Source organism: Benincasa hispida, chromosome 2 (genome assembly GCF_027475165.1).
Source record: "Benincasa hispida cultivar pf3 chromosome 2, pf3_genome.v1.1, whole genome shotgun sequence".
In the NCBI taxonomy this organism is placed as follows: domain Eukaryota; kingdom Viridiplantae; phylum Streptophyta; class Magnoliopsida; order Cucurbitales; family Cucurbitaceae; genus Benincasa; species Benincasa hispida.
This window is the reverse complement of record NC_143479.1, coordinates 35,159,650-35,178,373: the sequence shown is the minus strand read 5'-3', so window position 1 is coordinate 35,178,373 and position 18,724 is coordinate 35,159,650.

Genomic DNA, 18,724 nt, shown 5'->3' with positions numbered 1-18,724 from the left:
GTGATTAGGAGATGCCTGCATACATGAAGATGTGTGACCTGGGAGCCATTGTGTGACCTGGGAGCCAGCATCAATTTGATGCCTCTATCGATCTTTAAGCAGCTAAATATGGGGAAACTTGGGCCCATGACTGTGACTCTCCAACTGGCCGATCGATCTCTGGTGCATCCAGAGGGAAAGGTGAAGGACGTGTTGATTACCATCGACAAATTTATCCTACCAGCCAACTTCATCATATTGGATTACGAGGCCGACAAAGATGTGCCCATCATTCTGGGGCGACCATTTTTATCAACAGGTCATGCCCAGATTGATGTGCATAAAGGGGAGATCACTTTGAGCATAAATGGACAGAAGCTCAAGTTCAACATAATCCGTGCCATGAAGTTTCCTGACGAAGAAGACATGCATGACTCAGACGATGACCAGAATTTAATTGAAGAAGAAATGTTTGACAAAGAGAATGAAGAAGAGGATGCAAGTGCATCCATTGCTACCTATAATGCGATCATAACAAAAACAAGTAAGGAAGAAGAGATGATCGCAAACCAAGAAGAAGAGCCAACAGAAAAAGAAGAAAGAAAAACAATGCAACCGTCCCTAATAGAACCACCAACACTGGAATTAAAAGCTCTGCCAAACCACTTAAAGTACCCATTTTTGGGACAAAATGAGAAGCTGCCAGTTATTATTTCCTCTAATCTTAATGAAGACCAGGAGAATGCATTGATGAGCATTCTGAGGAAGCATGTGTAAGCAATTGGCTGCATGCTCGCCGACATTAGAGGAATTAGCCCATTGTACTGTATGCACCATATTTGTCTCGAAGAAGACCATAAGGCAACGATTTAACATCAGCGTAGGCTCAACCCTGCGATGAAAGAGGTCGTTATAAAGGAGACCATTAAATGGTTAGATGTAGGCATTATTTATCCTATAGTAGATAGCACGTGGGTTAGCCTCGTGTAATGTGTGCCTAAAAAGGGTGGCATGACGGTAGTCCCAAACGAAAACAATGAACTAATACCAACAAGGATCGTCATTGGGTGGCACATTTGCATGGACTACCGCAAGCTAAATGCAGCCACAATGAAATATCATTTCCCCCTATTGTTCATTGATCAAATGCTAGACCGTCTAACTGGAAATTACTTTTACTGCTTTCTGGATGGCTATGCCGAGTAGAACCAAATTATGATAGCTTCAGAAGACCAAGAAAGACCATATTCACCAGCCCATATGGGACCTTTTCTTTTCGCTGCATGTCGTTCGACCTCTGCAATGTGCCAAGCACGTTCCAAAGGTGCATGATGGCCATCTTTTCAGGCTATCTTGAGGACTCTATTGAAATCTTTATGGGCAACTTCTCTGTCTATGGGCACACCTATGAAGTTTTTCTCGCCAACCTGGAGAAGATACTGAAGAGATGCAAAGAGACGAATCTAGTGCTTAACTGGGAAAAATATCATTTTATGGTGAAGGAGGGCATAGTGTTGGGGCACAAGGTTTCCCGGGACGGGTTGGAGATGGATAAAGAAAAAATAGAAGCAATTGAGAAACTTCCACCTCCAACATGCGTGAAGGCTGTACGAAGTTTCTTGAGGCATGCTGGATTCTACAGACGCTTTGTCAAAGACTTTTCGAATATAGCATGACCACTGAGTGCATTGTTAGAGGCTGATAGAAAATTTGATTTTGACGACAATTGCCTCAATGCATTCAAAGTTTTGAAGAATGCACTGATTACCACACCCATGTTAATTGCACCTGATTGGACACTTCCTTTTGAATTAATGTGCAATGCAAGCGGGTATGCAATTGGAGCAGCTTTGGCACGAAAGAGAAAAACAATCTTGTATCCCATCGCATATGCAAGTAAGACATTAAATCTTGCTCAGACCAATTACACCACCATAGAGAAAGAGCTTCTTGCAGTAATTTTAAGTTGGAAAAATTTAGAGCATATCTGCTGGGAACAAAGGTACTCATCCATACTAATCATTCAGCGATAAAGTACTTAATGACAAAAAAGGATGTAAAGCCGAGATTGATCAGATGGGTTCTTCTCCTTCAAGAATTTGACATAGAAATAATTGATCGAAAGGGGACGGAGAACTAAGTTGCGGATCACTGGTCCAGATTGGAAAACCTTGAGGTTGACCGCAATGAGTTAGAGGTGAGTGTTTTGTTCTCGGATGAGCAGTTGTTCCATGTTGAAGAATTGCCTTGGTATGCTGACATAGTCAACTATCTGGTTTGCGAGAAATTTCCTGAAGATTATACCTACCACCAATAGTGGAAGCTCAAACATGAAAGCATATCATATTTTTGGGATGAGCCGAATTTGTATAAAAGGGGGACAGATCAGATTCTGCAACTATGCATACCAAATATTGCTCAACAATGCATATTATCGCAATGTCATGACTCACCATATGGTGGGCACTTTGGAGGTCAGTGCATCGCAACCAAGGTTTTACAAAGTGGATTCTTTTGGCCAACATTGTTTAAGGATGCAGCTGACTACACGATGAAGTGTGATCGGTGCCAACGCACAGGCAACATTTCATGAAAACATGCAATGCCGATGAACATCATCTTGGAGCTTGAGTTGTTCAACGTATGGGGTATCGACTTCATGGGACCATTCCCTCCCTCGAATGGTAAAAACTATATTTTGTTAGCCGTCGACTATGTATCCAAGTGGATAGAGGCAGTGGCATACACCGCAAGCGATGTGGCGGTAGTCTCCTAATTCCTGAAGAAAAACATTTTCACTCGTTTTGGCACTCCACGTGCCATAATAAGTGATGAAGGGTCTCACTTTGTCAATCATACTGTCAAGGAGCTGCTGCGCAAATATAACATACTCCACAAAGTGGCCACCGCATATCATACCTAGACGAATGGTCAGGCCGAGGAGTCCAATCGAGAGATCAAGCTGATACTTGAGAAGGTGGTAAGGCCTTCATGAAAAGATTAGGCAACAAAGCTTGGCGATGCGTTGTGGGCATACCGAACTGCATTTAAAACACCCATAGGTATGTCCCCGTATGTGTTGGTAATTGGTAAGGCATATATTTGCCTCTAGAGTTGGAATACAAATCAATGTGGGTGGTGAAGAAGCTAAACTTTGACTTGAAGAAAGCAGGTGAAGCACGAAAACATCAACTGGTCGAGCTGGAGGAATGGAGAATGAGCGCATATGAAAATGCAAAGATTTAAGGGGGCGCACAAAGTGCTGGCACGACAAACACATATGCGGTAAAAATCTCCATGCAGGACAAAAGATCTTGATCTTCAATTCACGGTTACAGTTCTTTCCTGGAAAATTAAAATCGCGTCGGTCCAGACCATTCATCATTAAAGAAATATTCTAACATGGTTCGGTGGAGCTGATTACCGAAGACGAGAACCATACGTTTAAAGTTAATGGGCAATGAGTAAAAGCGTATCATGGAGAAGGCTAGCATCGCCAAGTCGAGTCCGTGGAACTAAGAAACTTTGAGTAAATAAGGAAGTAGGTGGTCCTTGCACTATCAAACGATCGAAATTCATCAAGGACGCAAGTTTTGAGAATCATGGAATCTTCAAATCTTCTCTACTACTTAGAATTTTCACTTCACTATATCTTTTCAATTTTTATCTATTTTTATTATCTAAAAAAAAATGATTACAGTAAAAGAATTTGTTTTATGTTAAATGATTTGACCCTCTTTCTGTTTTTCTAGCAACGATTAAGGCATTGGATTGCAGAGATGTTACACGAAGAAGCAACTTATCTTACTCCATTGCCGCAATCCAAAGAAGATAGATCGTCGCAAAGAAGGATGCATCAATACACAATACGGGCGACAGTGCAAATTTGGGGGTTATATTCTTCCTTCACTTTATTTCAAATTTTGTACTATCACATCGCATTTTAGTCTTAAAAGTTTATCATCGCATCCTTTTTTATTACCGCAATCATTTAATATTGATAAATTTAGTAAGTTACTGCATATTGTCTCTTTGCCAATTATGATTTCAATGATGAAAAACATGCTTCTATTTCTTTCGTATATACTAGGGTCAACTTAACTTTAAGATAGTCACCTTATGAAATATTTCTAGAAATTAAGGGTTTGCTAACTTTCTTTCAAACTCTCTTTACGAAGCTTTCTAAGAACATCGCATGACTTATTTCAATCTTTTGGCAATGAGGACATTGCCGCATTTTAAATTTTGGGGTGAAGTATTTATTTTCGACCTTGCTATTTTGAAAAAAAAAAAAGAAGAGGAAAATAACAACTCCACTATCAATGCAATGGGAAACCCATGTTGATAAGATTTAAGTTGTGAAAGGCACTTACCTGTAGTTGGATGTCCGCATGACACACGTGGAGGCAAGCCAAATGAAAGTAAGTCATCAGGATCAACGCATATATAAATGACCGCAACTCCACTGCCAAGTAGGTATGAGTTTAGTCTGAGGAAGAGCGCATTGCTCGTAGTTGGATGTCCGCATGACACACGTGGGGGTAGGCAAAAACGAAGGCAAGGCACTTGGATTAGCACAAGGTCAGAAGAAAAAAATAATAATAATGTCAAGAAATATGCAAGGATAAGTCATTTGACACCCCGTGGAAAAGTTTTCTTTTTGAAATAAATCATGCGATGTCCCGTAATTTAGTAAAGTCCTTTTGAAGGTTAAGCTTGTGATCCCTAGGTCTTAGAAATATTTTAAGAGGAGACTTGAACAAGACTTAAGGAAACTTTGGTACATAGGATTTGAACGAAGTATCCTTGAAAAATCTAGGAAAAGAACATTGCGGTCGACTTGCTAAAGGAAATCTTTAGCTTATGCTTGAGGACAAGCATTGTTTAAATTTGGGGGTGTGACAACGGGCAGAAATGCACGTTATCATAGTGCTAAGTTCTTAAACAATGCTGGTTTGCATTGATAAAATATGTTAGATTGCATCCGAAAAGCACCAAATTTATAATATTGTGGTCGCATGCCCTCATCGCATAGAAACAGCTGATTTTTGTATTTTTATACAGAATATGCGTTGATGCAAGATGAAAAGAGCGATCACAGGAAATCATTGGTCAAGTGCAGCATTACTGCAAGGCTTTGCGGTGATTTTTGTTCGCAAAATTCTACTCAAGAAGGACTGTCGCAAAGAACCGGCGCAACATGGTGGGCACATCTAGGTGAAAGACATAATTAATCACGATGGGACAGAAAGCTAATGATAGTCGAATCCAAATTAAGTTGGCAGCCACTAACGATAACAAGTACATTCAGCTTTTCGATGACAAATATTCGACACATCAGTCAGGGAATTAAAGCCATCCCATCTGTGCAATCATGAAAGAGAAGCCGCCTTTCACCTTGAAAGTTCTATAAATACTGAAGGCATCCTTAAGAAAAGGGGTTCACAAGTTCAGCTGCTTACGAGTTCACAAGTTCTGTTGATAGTTTAGCCTTGTTCTTAGATTTTCTTTTATTTTAAGGCGAACGTGAGAGAAGGAGGTTGTGCCGACAGATCATTCCGGTAAGCTTGGGAGAGCGCCAGAAGCTTCAGGATCAGAGAGAGGGTCAGCTCCTGCAAAAGTAGGAATATCTTTTGATCTGAATAGAGATTGACAGTGTAAAAGCCTCGGTTAGCAAGGAATTGCTACCAGACTCTCTACCTTTATCTTCCATTGTTGTTTTTTATTCAACTCATTTATAGAAATGGAATTTACTTCTCTATATCTGTTCACTCTCTGTTATTTACGCATGAGTAGCTAAATCTGTTGAATGGGTTGAGAAGCACTTAGCTAGCTTAAATGGGGATCTTCATTCTATGTGATTATCTTGTATTATGGATGCTTCATTCGTCTAGTAGAGATACTCGAGAGGGTAGTCTAAGGATAGGATCTAGGCTTGGGAAGGTCAGATCAGAATCTAGGCTCGGGAGAGTCAGATTAGAATGCATAATCAACAGATAGGAGCTTAGGAATAAGCATTATTTGCTATTAATGCATCGCATGCATCCTAGAGATAGGATATGATTGTGTGCGGTCACCTTGCCTTTGTGCATCTTGCATCATCGCATAGGAAAAGAGTAGAGACTTAGGAATAAGCTCTATGGACACATTTGCATTCAGCACATGCGTCCTAGACTTAGGAGCATCGCATTTGCGTTGGAAAATGACTTGCTCTACATGGTTATAGCATGATCGCATAGTCTGACGCATTCCCAAGTAACGCTAGCTAAAGACCTTTTCAACCCATTCATCCGCATACTCAATGCATCTATCACACAATTAGACTTTTTTCAAATCTGCCGCATTTGTTTATTTTTCATTACCGCAAAGTTTTCTATAAATTACCACCGAAACCTGTTTTCTCAAGTCCTTAAGTTTGACCCTGGACTTACCAGGAACTCTGTGGGGTTTACACTTGGATTCCACTGAGAAAACTTGAGGGCTCAATGCATTTTCATCATCGCAATTCATCCATAATTTCACATCTTAAAATAATGCATCACTGATCACCCCACCGGTGGCGTTTGTCCTGAATCACGAAGGCATCATTGCAAAATAGAAGTCTATAACTTAGGGTACTTGAAATTTTTTTGCAAAATAAATTGGTTTAAAAGTGGTTGGCAAAATCTAATAAATCTTTGTTCGTATTTTTCATCAACTTTTTCAAATGGCTACAACCACCTTATTGTTGTTAAGCACCGAAAAATTAACTGGCAACAATTTTTCAACATGGAAACACATGATCACGACGATCCTAATCATCGAGGATCTCATGTTCGCTCTCACGGAGGCTTGTCCTCCTATTCCAGCTCCAAATTTCGCTCAAAATGTTCGGGAGACATACGAATAATGAACAAGGGCAAATGAAAAGGCACGAGCCTATATCTTGGTCAGTCTTTCTGACGTCTTGGCCAAGAAGCATAAGCCTATGGTCTCAACCCATGAGATCATGGAGTCCCTGCGGGGGATGTTTGGACAACCATTTGAACAGCTTATGTATGAGGCTCTTAAATACATATTCAACTTCAAAATGCAAGAAGGCACCTCTATTCATGAATATGTGCTAAACATGATGGTCCAATTCAATATGGGGAAGTTGAATGGGTCTTCCATCGACGAGGACAGCCAAATTAGCATAAGCCTGCATTCTTTGTCGGAGAGCTTCTTGTTAGCAATGTGATTCTTGACAAAGTGAAATAGAACCGTACAACTCTTCTCAACGAGGTGCAGACATACAAATCTTTATTGAAAAGTAAAGAGAGGTAGAAGGGTGAGGCAAATGTTACTTCATCCTTAAGGACATTCCATAGAGGTTCAACCTCAGGAACAAAGTATGCACCTTCTAATTCTAACTCTGCAAAGGGGAAGAAGAAGAAGGGTGGTAAGGGAAAAGAGAAGGCACCTACTAACCCACCGCCTGTCGCCCCGAGGAGGTGTCCACCAGTTGCTAAGGGAAAATGTTTCTTGCAACCAAGATGGACATTGAAAAATGAATTGTCCTTGGTATCTGAAGGAGAAGAAAGTAGCCAAGGCGAAAGCCAAGGCGGATCAAGGTAAATGTAATTTACTTGTGCTTGAAACTTGTTTAGTTGAAAATGATGATTCTGCCTGGATAATTGATTTAGGCGCCACTAACCATGTTTGTTCTTCTTTTCAGAGGATTAGATCTTGGCGATAGTTAGAGGATGGTGAGATGACGATGCGAGTAGGCACCGGGCACATCGTCTCAGCTATGGCAGTGAGAGGACTCCAATTAGCTTTACAGAATAGGTTTCTAATTTTAAATTATGTATATATTGTTCCGGAACTAAAAAGGAACCTTATTTCTGTAAAGTGTTTATTGTAATGTAAATACATTGTTTCTTTCAATTTGAATAAAGTGTTTATTCATAAAGATGGTGTTTTTATTTGCATAGCAAATCTGGAATCGAATTTATATGTACTAAGGCTGTTAGCCATTAATTCCCTTCATAATACTGAAATGTTCAGAACTGTCGTAACTCAATCAAAATGTCAACGAATTTCTCCAAAATAAATGCCAAACTTTGGCATCTACGTTTAGGGCACATTAATCACAATAGGATTGAGAGATTGATGAAGAATGGACTTCTAAGTGAGTTACAAAAAAATTCTTTACCTGTGTGTGAATCTTGCCTTGAGGGTAAGATGACTAAACGACCTTTTACTGGAAAAGGTTCTAGAGCCAAGGAGCCTCTTGAGTTAGTACATTTTGACCTTTGTGGTCCTATGAATGTACGAGCCCGAGGTGGCTATGAGTATTTTATCAGTTTTACTGATGATTACTCCAGGTACGGGTTTGTTTATCTTTTGCAACGGAAGTCTGAATCCTTTGAGAATTTCAAAGAGTTCAAGGCTGAAGTTGAAAATGCATTAGATAAATGGATTAAAACACTTCGATCAGATCAAGATGGAGAGTTTTTGGACTTCGCATTCCAGAACTATTTGATAGAACATGGAATCGTTTCCCAACTCTCAGCGTCGAGTACACCTTAGCAGAATGGTGTAGTGGAGAGGAGAAATAGGACATTATTAGATATGGTTCGCTCGATGATGAGTTACGCTTCCTTATCGAACTCGTTTTGGAGTTTCGCAGTGGAGATTGCGTTGTACATACTCAACTGTGTTCCCTCTAAGAAAGTTGAAAGAACACCTATGGAGTTGTGGAACGGGCGTAAAGCTAGTTTACATTATTTCCGCATTTGGGGTTGCCCTGCACATGTGCTTGAGGCTAATCCCAAGAAGTTGGAACCACGGTCGAAGTTATGCCTTTTTGTAGGCTACCCCAAAGGTACACAAAGGGGTTATTTTTATGATCCGACAAAAAATAGGGTGTTTGTTTCAAAAAAATACTACTTTCCTGGAGAAGGATCATATAAGGGAGTACAGTCCATGAACGTGTTGCGTGAGCTTTCCAATGAAACTACTGAAACTTCAACAAGAGTTGTTGAAGAGCCTGCTACATCAATAAGAGTTGTTGATGGGAGTTCATCCAGTAGGTCAATTCCACCTCAAGAGTTGAGGGAACCTCGACATAGTGGGAGGGTTGCGAACCCACTCGTTCACTATCTGGGTTTCATGGAAATCCTTGCTATGGTAGCAGATAGCGACGTTGAAGATCCATTGTCTTATAAGAAGGCAATAGAGCATGTTGATCGAGATGAATGGGTCAAGGCCATGGATCTCGAGATGAAGTCGATGTATTTCAACTCTGTATGGGATCTTGTAGATCAGCTTGATGGGGTTCGCCTTATAGGTTGTAAATGGATCTACAACTGCAAAAGGGTGCTGATGGGAAGGTACAGACCTTCAAGGCTCGACTTGTGGCAAAGGGTTATACCCAGGTAGAGAGATTCGACTATAAGGAGATTTCTCTCCTGTTGCCATGTTAAAGTCGATCCGCACTCCTATCCATTGCAGCTTATTATAATTATGAGATCTAGCAAATGGACGTCAAGACGGCCTTTCTGAATGGCAATCTTGAGGAGACCATTTATATCATGTAGCCTGAGGGATTTATAACCTAAGGTCAAGAGAAAAAGGTTTGCAAACTGAATCGGCCCATTTATGGATTGAAATAGGTATCTCGATCTTGAAACATACGGTTTGCTGCGATCAAGTCGTATGGCTTTAACCAAAACGTTGATGAACCTTGTGTCTAAAAAAGATCATCAACGCTTCAGTAGTCTTCTTAATGTTGTTCGTAGACGGTATCCTACTCATTAGGAATGATGTAGGTCTACTGACTGCAGTTAAGGACTGGCTAGCGACCCAATTCCAAATGAAAGATCTGAGAGAGGCTCAATTTGTTCTAGGTATATAGATCTTTCGGGATCGTAAGAACAAAGTGCTAGCACTATCTCAGGCATCGTACATTGACAAGATGTTCCTCAAGTACTTGATGCAGGACTCCAAGAGGAGCCTACTGCCGATCAGGCATGGAGTCACTTTGTCTAAGGAAATGTGTCCTAAGACACTTCAAGAGGTTGAGGAGATGAGACGGGTCCCATATGCGTCTTCTGTTTGCAGTTTGATGTACGCGATGCTCTATAGTCGTCCAGACATCTGCTACGCTGTGGGTGATAACTTGTACAAGTACAAGTTATTTATACTGCCTCATCTAGATATTGCGACCAAAAGATAGTAAATATGCATCGATTGTATGAAACTTAGCTTAGAATTACAATAATTATAAGTTATCGCAATTACACCCACTAACAACTTTAAGATGTAAGGAAAGGAGATTTTACTCTGTTTTGTAGAAAACCGAGTCACCGCTTGCGCTCAAGGCTCAAGAAGAACTGATCAACGCATCTCTGTCACAATGCGCCCGTCAATCAACAATGAAGAGACGATTAACGCAATGACGGCGCAATGCGACAGTCGATCCAGAGCTGACTCTCAACCGCATGTGGTAATAAAAACAACACCGCATGCGAACTCACGATCGAAAGATGCAGCTGAGCAATGCAAAGGCGGAGGATTGAGACACGTGTACAACTAACGGTTGTGCAGAATTGACGGTCTGATTGCATAAAAGAAGGAATAATATCTCTCCATCTTCGAAATTTCAATAACAACAAGTGGGGACCACTAGGTCGGAGTCAAAGATCTTCACCTATAAATACCACATAGATTTTAGGAAAAAAATATGCTATTGAATACGAGGCTAATTGCTGCTGAAATGTTGAGAGAAAAGGCTAAGCTGAGTGCATAACTGAAGAAATCTGGGAAGAAGATGAGACAAGGCAGAGAGGTGAGTCTCAGTTCGATTTTGCCAACTACCCGTCGAGAAGCTCTGTGTTGAGAACCCTGCTACCGGTTGAGTAAGCCTGAGAGGGAAGCTCATCCATCCATCTGATCCATCCAATCCGGCAAATAGATCTCCACCCCACTCGGTGCTAAGATGTTGGCGCTTGTTTGTATTTATTCTATCTCTTTTCATCATTATATTTCACCTTCTTTATCTCTTCATTCACATCATGTATCAAACGATTAATAGATATATTAAATGTTTCATATCCCATTTTTTGTCTATTTTCGTTCCTCCGTTAATCACTTTCTCCATGATGCCTTCCTAATCCCCTGGTAGTTAATATGAATTAAACGAGTACTTACTTGTGTTAAAGAGGTATATGCGTTTAGTAAGGCATGCTAGGCGGCATCTTCACCTGTGAGAGCAGAAGTGAAGATACCATTCTGATCTATCGAGACTTGCCGCTGTTTATATTAGTTATCTTTCTCTTTCAATGTTGTACATAAGACTTGCCGCCGCATTCTATGTTCTTTGCATAACCTTCACAGCCAGTCTGGACCCCAGCATCTTGTATCATGAAGCCTGTATCTCGTATCATCTAGCTTAGGTTTACTGTACTTATTTTATTATCGCATTATTTTTTTTACTACTTTCCTTTACTTTATCGCAGCTTTTATATACTTATACAAAACACTTTTTAAGGATTAAAAAACCCAGTCGCATATATCATAAACATACTACAATAACCTCAAACAGTCCCTGTGTTCGACCTCGGATCACACCGAGAAACTTGCGATGGAATTACACTTGGTTCCAACGTAAGGAAACTTGTGACAACACATGGTATACTACAAGAACATTCATAATTAACGCATATCTAGAAGTAGTATCGCATCATTTCGAGCATAGCATAGCATATCTTTTTAGCATCAATACCAGCGTTCAACAAGTTTATGGCGCCGTTGTTGGGGAACTGGTAACGGGGACATGGACTTGTTCATTCATTCATATCCATATTTGTATCAGCGCAATGTTTTAGAATAAAATTTGCGTTACAAGTTTATGACGTCGTTGCCGGGGAGTGGTTAACGGTTTATTGTTTGAGTATGTTTTTGGTATTTTGCTGGACAAATCTCTTTGTACTGGCTGCTCAACGCAGAGAGCAATCTGATGGCTTGTGAGTGCTGGAGTGATCTAGTGACTCTAAGCAGACCCAGAGATCAAGTGTATTATTCGCGCAAGAGTTCATCAGGGCTAAAGTAATTGGTGAAGAAGTATGGCTAATTAAGATATGGCACTGACAGGAAACCAAATGGGAAATTTACCAACACAAGATCCAGTTTTTCTTGCTGCTGACCATAATATCCCTATGGGGGATTATGTGGTGCCAAATTTTTATAATTTCTTACTAGGAATTTCAAGACCTATGGTTGACGAGAATGTAAGCTTTGAGATGAAATCTATTATGCTACAGATGATTCAGAATGTGGGACAATTTGGAGAATTACAAGGAGAAGACCCACACGCTCATCTGACAAATTTTGTAGACATGTGCAGCGCGTTCTCCATGCTTGGTGTGACTCAAAAAGGGCTTAAGCTATATCTATTCCCGTACACATTGCGGGATGAAGCCAAGAGGTGGGCTCAAGCATTAGAGCCGGATGAAATTAATGAATGGGAGCAGTTGGTTGATAGGTTCATGAACAGATTCTTTCCTCCGTCTGTCAACGCAAAGAGAAGGAGGGATGTTTTGAATTTCGAACAAAAGGGTTATGAAACCTTGAGCATTGCCTGGGTGCGATTTCGACAGTTAGTGAAGAGTTGTTCGCACATCGGGATTCCTGATGGTATTTTGATGGAAACCTTTTACAATGGCTTAAACCAATCAACGCAAACAATTGTCGATGCCTCCGCAGAAGGGGGATTAATGAATAAATCATATACGGAAGCAAAGAACGTACTGGATCGCATCTCACGAAATTCTGATGAATGGGTTGATACCGGGCTCGAGGTAAGAGGTAGGGAACAAGAGAAAGTAGAAAGCACTGATGTGTCAACAGACACAATGAGCGCACTAGTCGATCAAATGACCATAATGACCTCACTTCTCCAGATTGTGGCTAATCAGCAGAAAACTCTCTCTCAAGGATCAGCACAAGTTAATGCAGTGACTCACGTAGCCGCAATGGATTACACTCAATGGGAAGAGAGACATCTAGTAGAAGCCTGCCCATGGAATCAACAACCCGCATATGCTATCTACAATGAATCATTTAGCAACATCCACAACCCTGGTTGGTGGGACCGTCCAATTTTTTGTTTGGATGAAAATCTCAATCAGGAGAGCCATAGTTTTTATCAAATTAGTTATTAAGGAGATCGAGGCAACCCTCCGGTCTTCACTCATCCGGACTACAGCCCAAGTAATTCTCAAGGTATTACACCCTATGACCAACCGTTCTTATATGACACCTCTTGCAGCACCTCGTCTCTGGAGACATCGTTAAAACATTATATTGAAAAGAGCGAGGCAATGAGACAATCGAAAGCCAACTCCCTAAAAGAATTAGAAGAACAGATAGATTAGCTTGCAAGGGAATTAAAGAAGACAATGCCTGGTACGTGGCATAGAAACTCAAGAGTAGCGGGGCCCAGGGGTAAAGAACAATGTCATGCAGTGACATTGAGAAGTGGCAAAACAATAGGCCCTATTATGCCAAAACCACCAGATGCAGCAACAACACTAGTAGATTTGACTATTGATGATGACCAGTTGACTAATGTTAGAAAAAGCATCAATTCAGAAGTAAGCTCATTTCAAAAGATGAAGCCCCTCAAGACATGAATTCTCAATCAATGCAACCTCCAGTTAATGATACACAACAAGCACAAGACCTCACCAAATAGCCAAGTGAACAAGAAATACGACGGGATCCTCCACCTTTCCCGTCCAGGCTGAAAAAGAAAGATGATAGCAAGCAATTTCAGACGTTTATGGACATTCTTCGACAACTACACATTAATATTCCCTTGATTGCATTAGAGCAGATGCCAAGTTATGTAAAGTTTCTCAAGGATATTCTCGCCAATAAGAGAAATATTAAGGAAAATGAAATAGTTGTGTTAACATATGAGTGCAATGCTCTGTTTAAAAACAACCTCCCCACTAAAATGAAGGACCTTGGGACCTTTACATTGCACTGCATGATAGGAGGGAAGATGGTCGGGAACGCGCTGTGTGATTTAGGGGCAAGCATAAATCTGATGCCCTTGTCGATTTTTAAGAAGCTGGATATCGGCGAAGTAAGACCAACCACGATTACATTACAGCTGGCCGATAGATCGATAAAGCTTTCTGAAGGAAAGATAAAGGATGTTCTCATGCAAGTGGACAAGTTTATCTTTCCGACAGACTTTGTCATATTGGATTGCGAAGTCGATAGAGAAATCTCTATCATCCTGGGTCATCCATTTCTAGCCACAGGGCGAGCGCTGATCGATGTGTAGAAAGAAGAACTGACCATCAGGGTTGATGATCAGGAAGTAAAATTCAACATGCTCAATGCGTTGAAGTACCCAGGTGATATAGAGCATTGCCAATTTATCGAGGAACCACGAGAAAAACATTGGCACAAACCCTTGAAGGAGTTGGAAGAAGAAAACTTTGAAATCAGCGCAATGTTGGTGGAGGGTTGTGCCGCAATTCAGGTAGAATCTAATTTTGAGCCACTCAAGTTATCTGAAAGGACATCACAACACATTAAACCATCTTGGAAGAGCCACCCATGTTAGAGTTAAAGTCGTTGCCCGTGCACCTTAAGTACGCTTACTTAGGAAGTAACGACTTATTACCTATCATCATTTCTTCATCGTTGAGTAAGGAGAAAGAAGATGCACTCATACAAATCCTAAGGAATAACTCAAAGGCCTTAAGATGGACTTTGGCAGACATTCGAGGAATTAGTCCCTCGTATTGTATGCACAATATTCGTCTAGAAAAAGAAGATATTGGATCAATAGAAAGGCAACGTCACTTGAACCCTGCCATGACTGAGGTCGTGAAGAAGGAAATAGTAAAGTGGTTGGACGCAGGTGTCATCTACCCGATATCTGATAGCAATTGGGTGAGCCTAGTGCAGTGTGTTCCAAAGAAAGGGGGGATGACAGTCATCACTAATGACAAGAATGAATTGATTCCCACAAGGACGACTACGAGGTGGAGAATTTGTATGGATTATCACAAACTGAATTTGGCCACTAAAAATGACCACTTCTCACTCCCGTTTATTGATCAGATGTTAGACAGACTTGCGAGGAATGAATTTTTCTACTTTCTTGATGGCTATTCAGGGTATAACTAAATAGCAATTGTGCCGGAGGACCAAGACAAGACAACCTTTACGTGCCCATTTGGTACGTTCGCATTCCGGCGAATGCCATTTGGACTCTACAATGCACCAGGCACTTTCCAATGATGCATGATGGAAATATTTTAAGATTACTTGGAGAAGTCAGTCGAGGTATTCATGGATGATTTCTCAGTCTTCGGCAGTAACTATGACTCCTGCTTGTCTAACCTTGAAAAGGTCTTGAAGAGATGTGTGGCAACGAATCTTGTTTTGAACTGGGAAAAATGCCACTTCATGGTGGAAGAAGGTATAGTTCTTGGTCACAAAATCTCTAGGGCAAAATTGGAAGTTGATCAGTTAAAGATCGACGCAATTTCCAAGTTACCTCCACCAGTGAATGTAAAAACACTCAGGAGCTTTCTGGGACATGCAGGGTTTTATAGAAGGTTTATTTGCAATCTCTTAGATCGCAAGGCCCCTAAGTGCACTCTTCGAAGCTGATCGAGAATACAATTTCGATGACGCATGCACCAAAGCATTCAACACATTAAAGGAAGCACTCATCTCCGCACCCATTTTGATTGTGCCAGATTGGACGCAACCATTTGCGTTGATGTGTGATGCTAGCGGATATACTGTGGGCGCAGTTTTAAGTCAGTGCAAGGATGGTATTGCATCTTATTTATTATGCAAGTAAAACGTAGAACGATGCACAAGAAAACTATACAACCACAGAGAAGGAAATGCTCGCAGTGGTGTTTGCACTAGAGAAATTCCGACAGTACTTAATCGGGACAAACGTGGTGGTGTATACGGATCATTCTGCGATCAAGTATCTGATGACAAAGAAGGATACAAAGCCAAGACTTATATGGTGGGTGTTGCTCCTGCAAGAGTTTGACCTAGAGATTAAAGACCAGAAGGGCACTGAGTACCAAGTCGCAGATCATTCAAGATTGGAGAATTGCGAGATTCAAGGGACAGAAAAAGATATTGAGGAAAAATTCCCCGATGAGATGCTGATGGCAATAGACATTAATGTTCCCTGGTATGTGGACATAGTAAATTTCATCGTGCGGTCAAATACCGGATGACTATACATACCAGTAGAAGAAGAAGCTAAGACATGATGCTAAATTTTATTTCTGGGACGACCCATTCCTATATCGACAAGGACCTGATCATATATTATGTTGATGCGTTCCTGAGCATGAAGCCAAGCACATTTTAGAGTTCTGTCATGAGTCCTCGTATGGAGGACATTTTGGGGGGCAAAGGACCACAACGAAGGTCCTACAGTGCAGCTACTTCTGGCCAACACTGTTTAAGGATGCCCATGCCCATGTTGTGCAATGCGATAGGTGTTAGAGGACGGGGAGTATGTCTAAAAGGAATGAAATGCCATTGACATCAATCTTAGAAGTTGAATTATTTGATGTTTGGGGAATTGACTTCATGGGCCCGTTTCCACCATCCGAAGGTCATCAATATATTCTGGTTGCAGTTGATTACGTATCGAAGTGGGTTGAGGCCATCGCATATGCCAAAAATGATGCAGCCACAGTGGCAAAGTTTCTAAAGAAGAACATTTTTGCTCGATTTGGGACGTCACAGGCCTTAATCAGTGATGAGGGCTCTCACTTTATCAACCACATAATTGCCAACCTGTTAACTAAATTCAACATCAGCCATCGAGTTGCGACTGCGTATCACCCACAGACTAATGGGCAGACAGAGATTTCTCACAGAGAGATCAAAACTATCTTGGAAAAGGTAGTTAATACTTCCAGGAAGGATTGGTCACCCAAGCTTGATGAAGCACTGTGGGCTTACAGGACGGCCTACAAAACACCAATTGGCATGTCTCCGTATGCCCTAGTCTTTGGAAAAGCTTGTCATCTGCCGCTCGAGTTGGAACATAAGGCGATGTGGGCATGCAAGAAGCTGAAGTTTGATTTAGCAAGTGTGGGGAAAGTCTGGAAGCTACAATTGAACCAGCTGGTCGAATGGCGAAGGGACGCCTACAAGAATGCCAAGATCTATACGGAGAAAACAAAGAAATGGCACGACGACCGCATAAACGACCGGGCATTCACTGAAGGTCAACAGGTATTACTATTTAACGTACGTTTGCGATTGTTTCCAGGGAAGTTGAAGTCTTGCTGGTCTGGGCCATTCCGAATCAAGACAATCTTTCCTCACGGCGCAATGGAACTAACAACTTTAGATGGGAACGGTGCATTTAAAGTTAATGGTCAACGGATTAAGCCCTACTATGGAGGTGATTTCGATCGACGCATGGACACCATTGACTTGGGCAAGCAGAATTAAACCACTTCAGGGGGAGCGATTGCGGTAATTCTCAGAACCTTTTTCAATCAGCTTCCCTATTTATGTTACTTGCTTTCCTTACAGCTTTCTTTTATCGCTTTTTAAATTTCGTATTTACTGTCTATTAGGATCAGTCTGTAATGCTTTCTATATTCCCTTCCAATCTAATTTCAAATATATTTCCATACCTTAAATTTAGTAGCGCCAGTCGTAGAATTTTTGTGAATGATTGGATGAATCACTGCGAAGTCTTTTTGACTCATGTTTTGATGAATTAAGGAGAAAAGAATATAAACTGGTATGTAACGAAATGATGGGTGTAGTAAGTGATACCAAGAGACACCATGCGTCCAGTATACCCGAATGCATTGCGGTGAGGGGTGTGTTGCACACGTATATGTACTTTGTCCGTCCTTAGCTAATTGTGCGATGTTGAGGTATCCTCCAAAAATGTGTTTAGTTAAGGGGTGTGTTGCGGGGATATATGCGTGTTGCCCGTCCTCAGCAAAAATGCATCTGCGTTTATTGGAAGCATGGTGTGAATGTTAATTGTGCACCAATCTAAATCAAAATTGAAAGAAAAGATCAAATTTATTAATCAAACAAAAAAAAAAAGAAAAAATTTATTGCGTTCATTTATAATTAATTGTATACTTTGTTAATATTCAATATAATGAGTACATATTCATTCCATTTTTGCCTGTGCCTTTTTTTTTTATCATCCTTTGTCAATACTTGCAATGTTCTCAATCTTTTACTTTTGTGTTCTTCATTGCGTTACTATGATGTATCATATGTTTATACTTAGAAACATTTCTCATACTTTGTAAATTCAGACTAACACTTAGTTAATTCTTAGTTTAGCAGTACTTTACCTTTTATCTTTCAAAGTTCTGCTCAAATCTTCTTTTTGAAATTTTCTTCTAGGTGTTTGTCTAGTCTCTCCAAACAACGCAATGAGGACCTTGCTCATCTTTAAATTTGGGGGTGGGGAAGGTATGAGCAGATAAGATCGGAATATGCAGTATTTAAGAAAATGCGTTCATTTTCAAAAAAAAAAAAAAAATCATACAAAGCTCCAATGTCAGCGCAAGGGAAATCCTTAAAAATATTCCCAACCCGATAAGAGTTTAGTTGTGAAAGAAGCCTGCTCGTAGTTGGATGTTCATATGACACCTGTAGGAGCAAGCCAAAACAAAGGTGGGTTTCTAAGAACAACGCAATATGAAATAGAAAAGAAACAAAAATACAA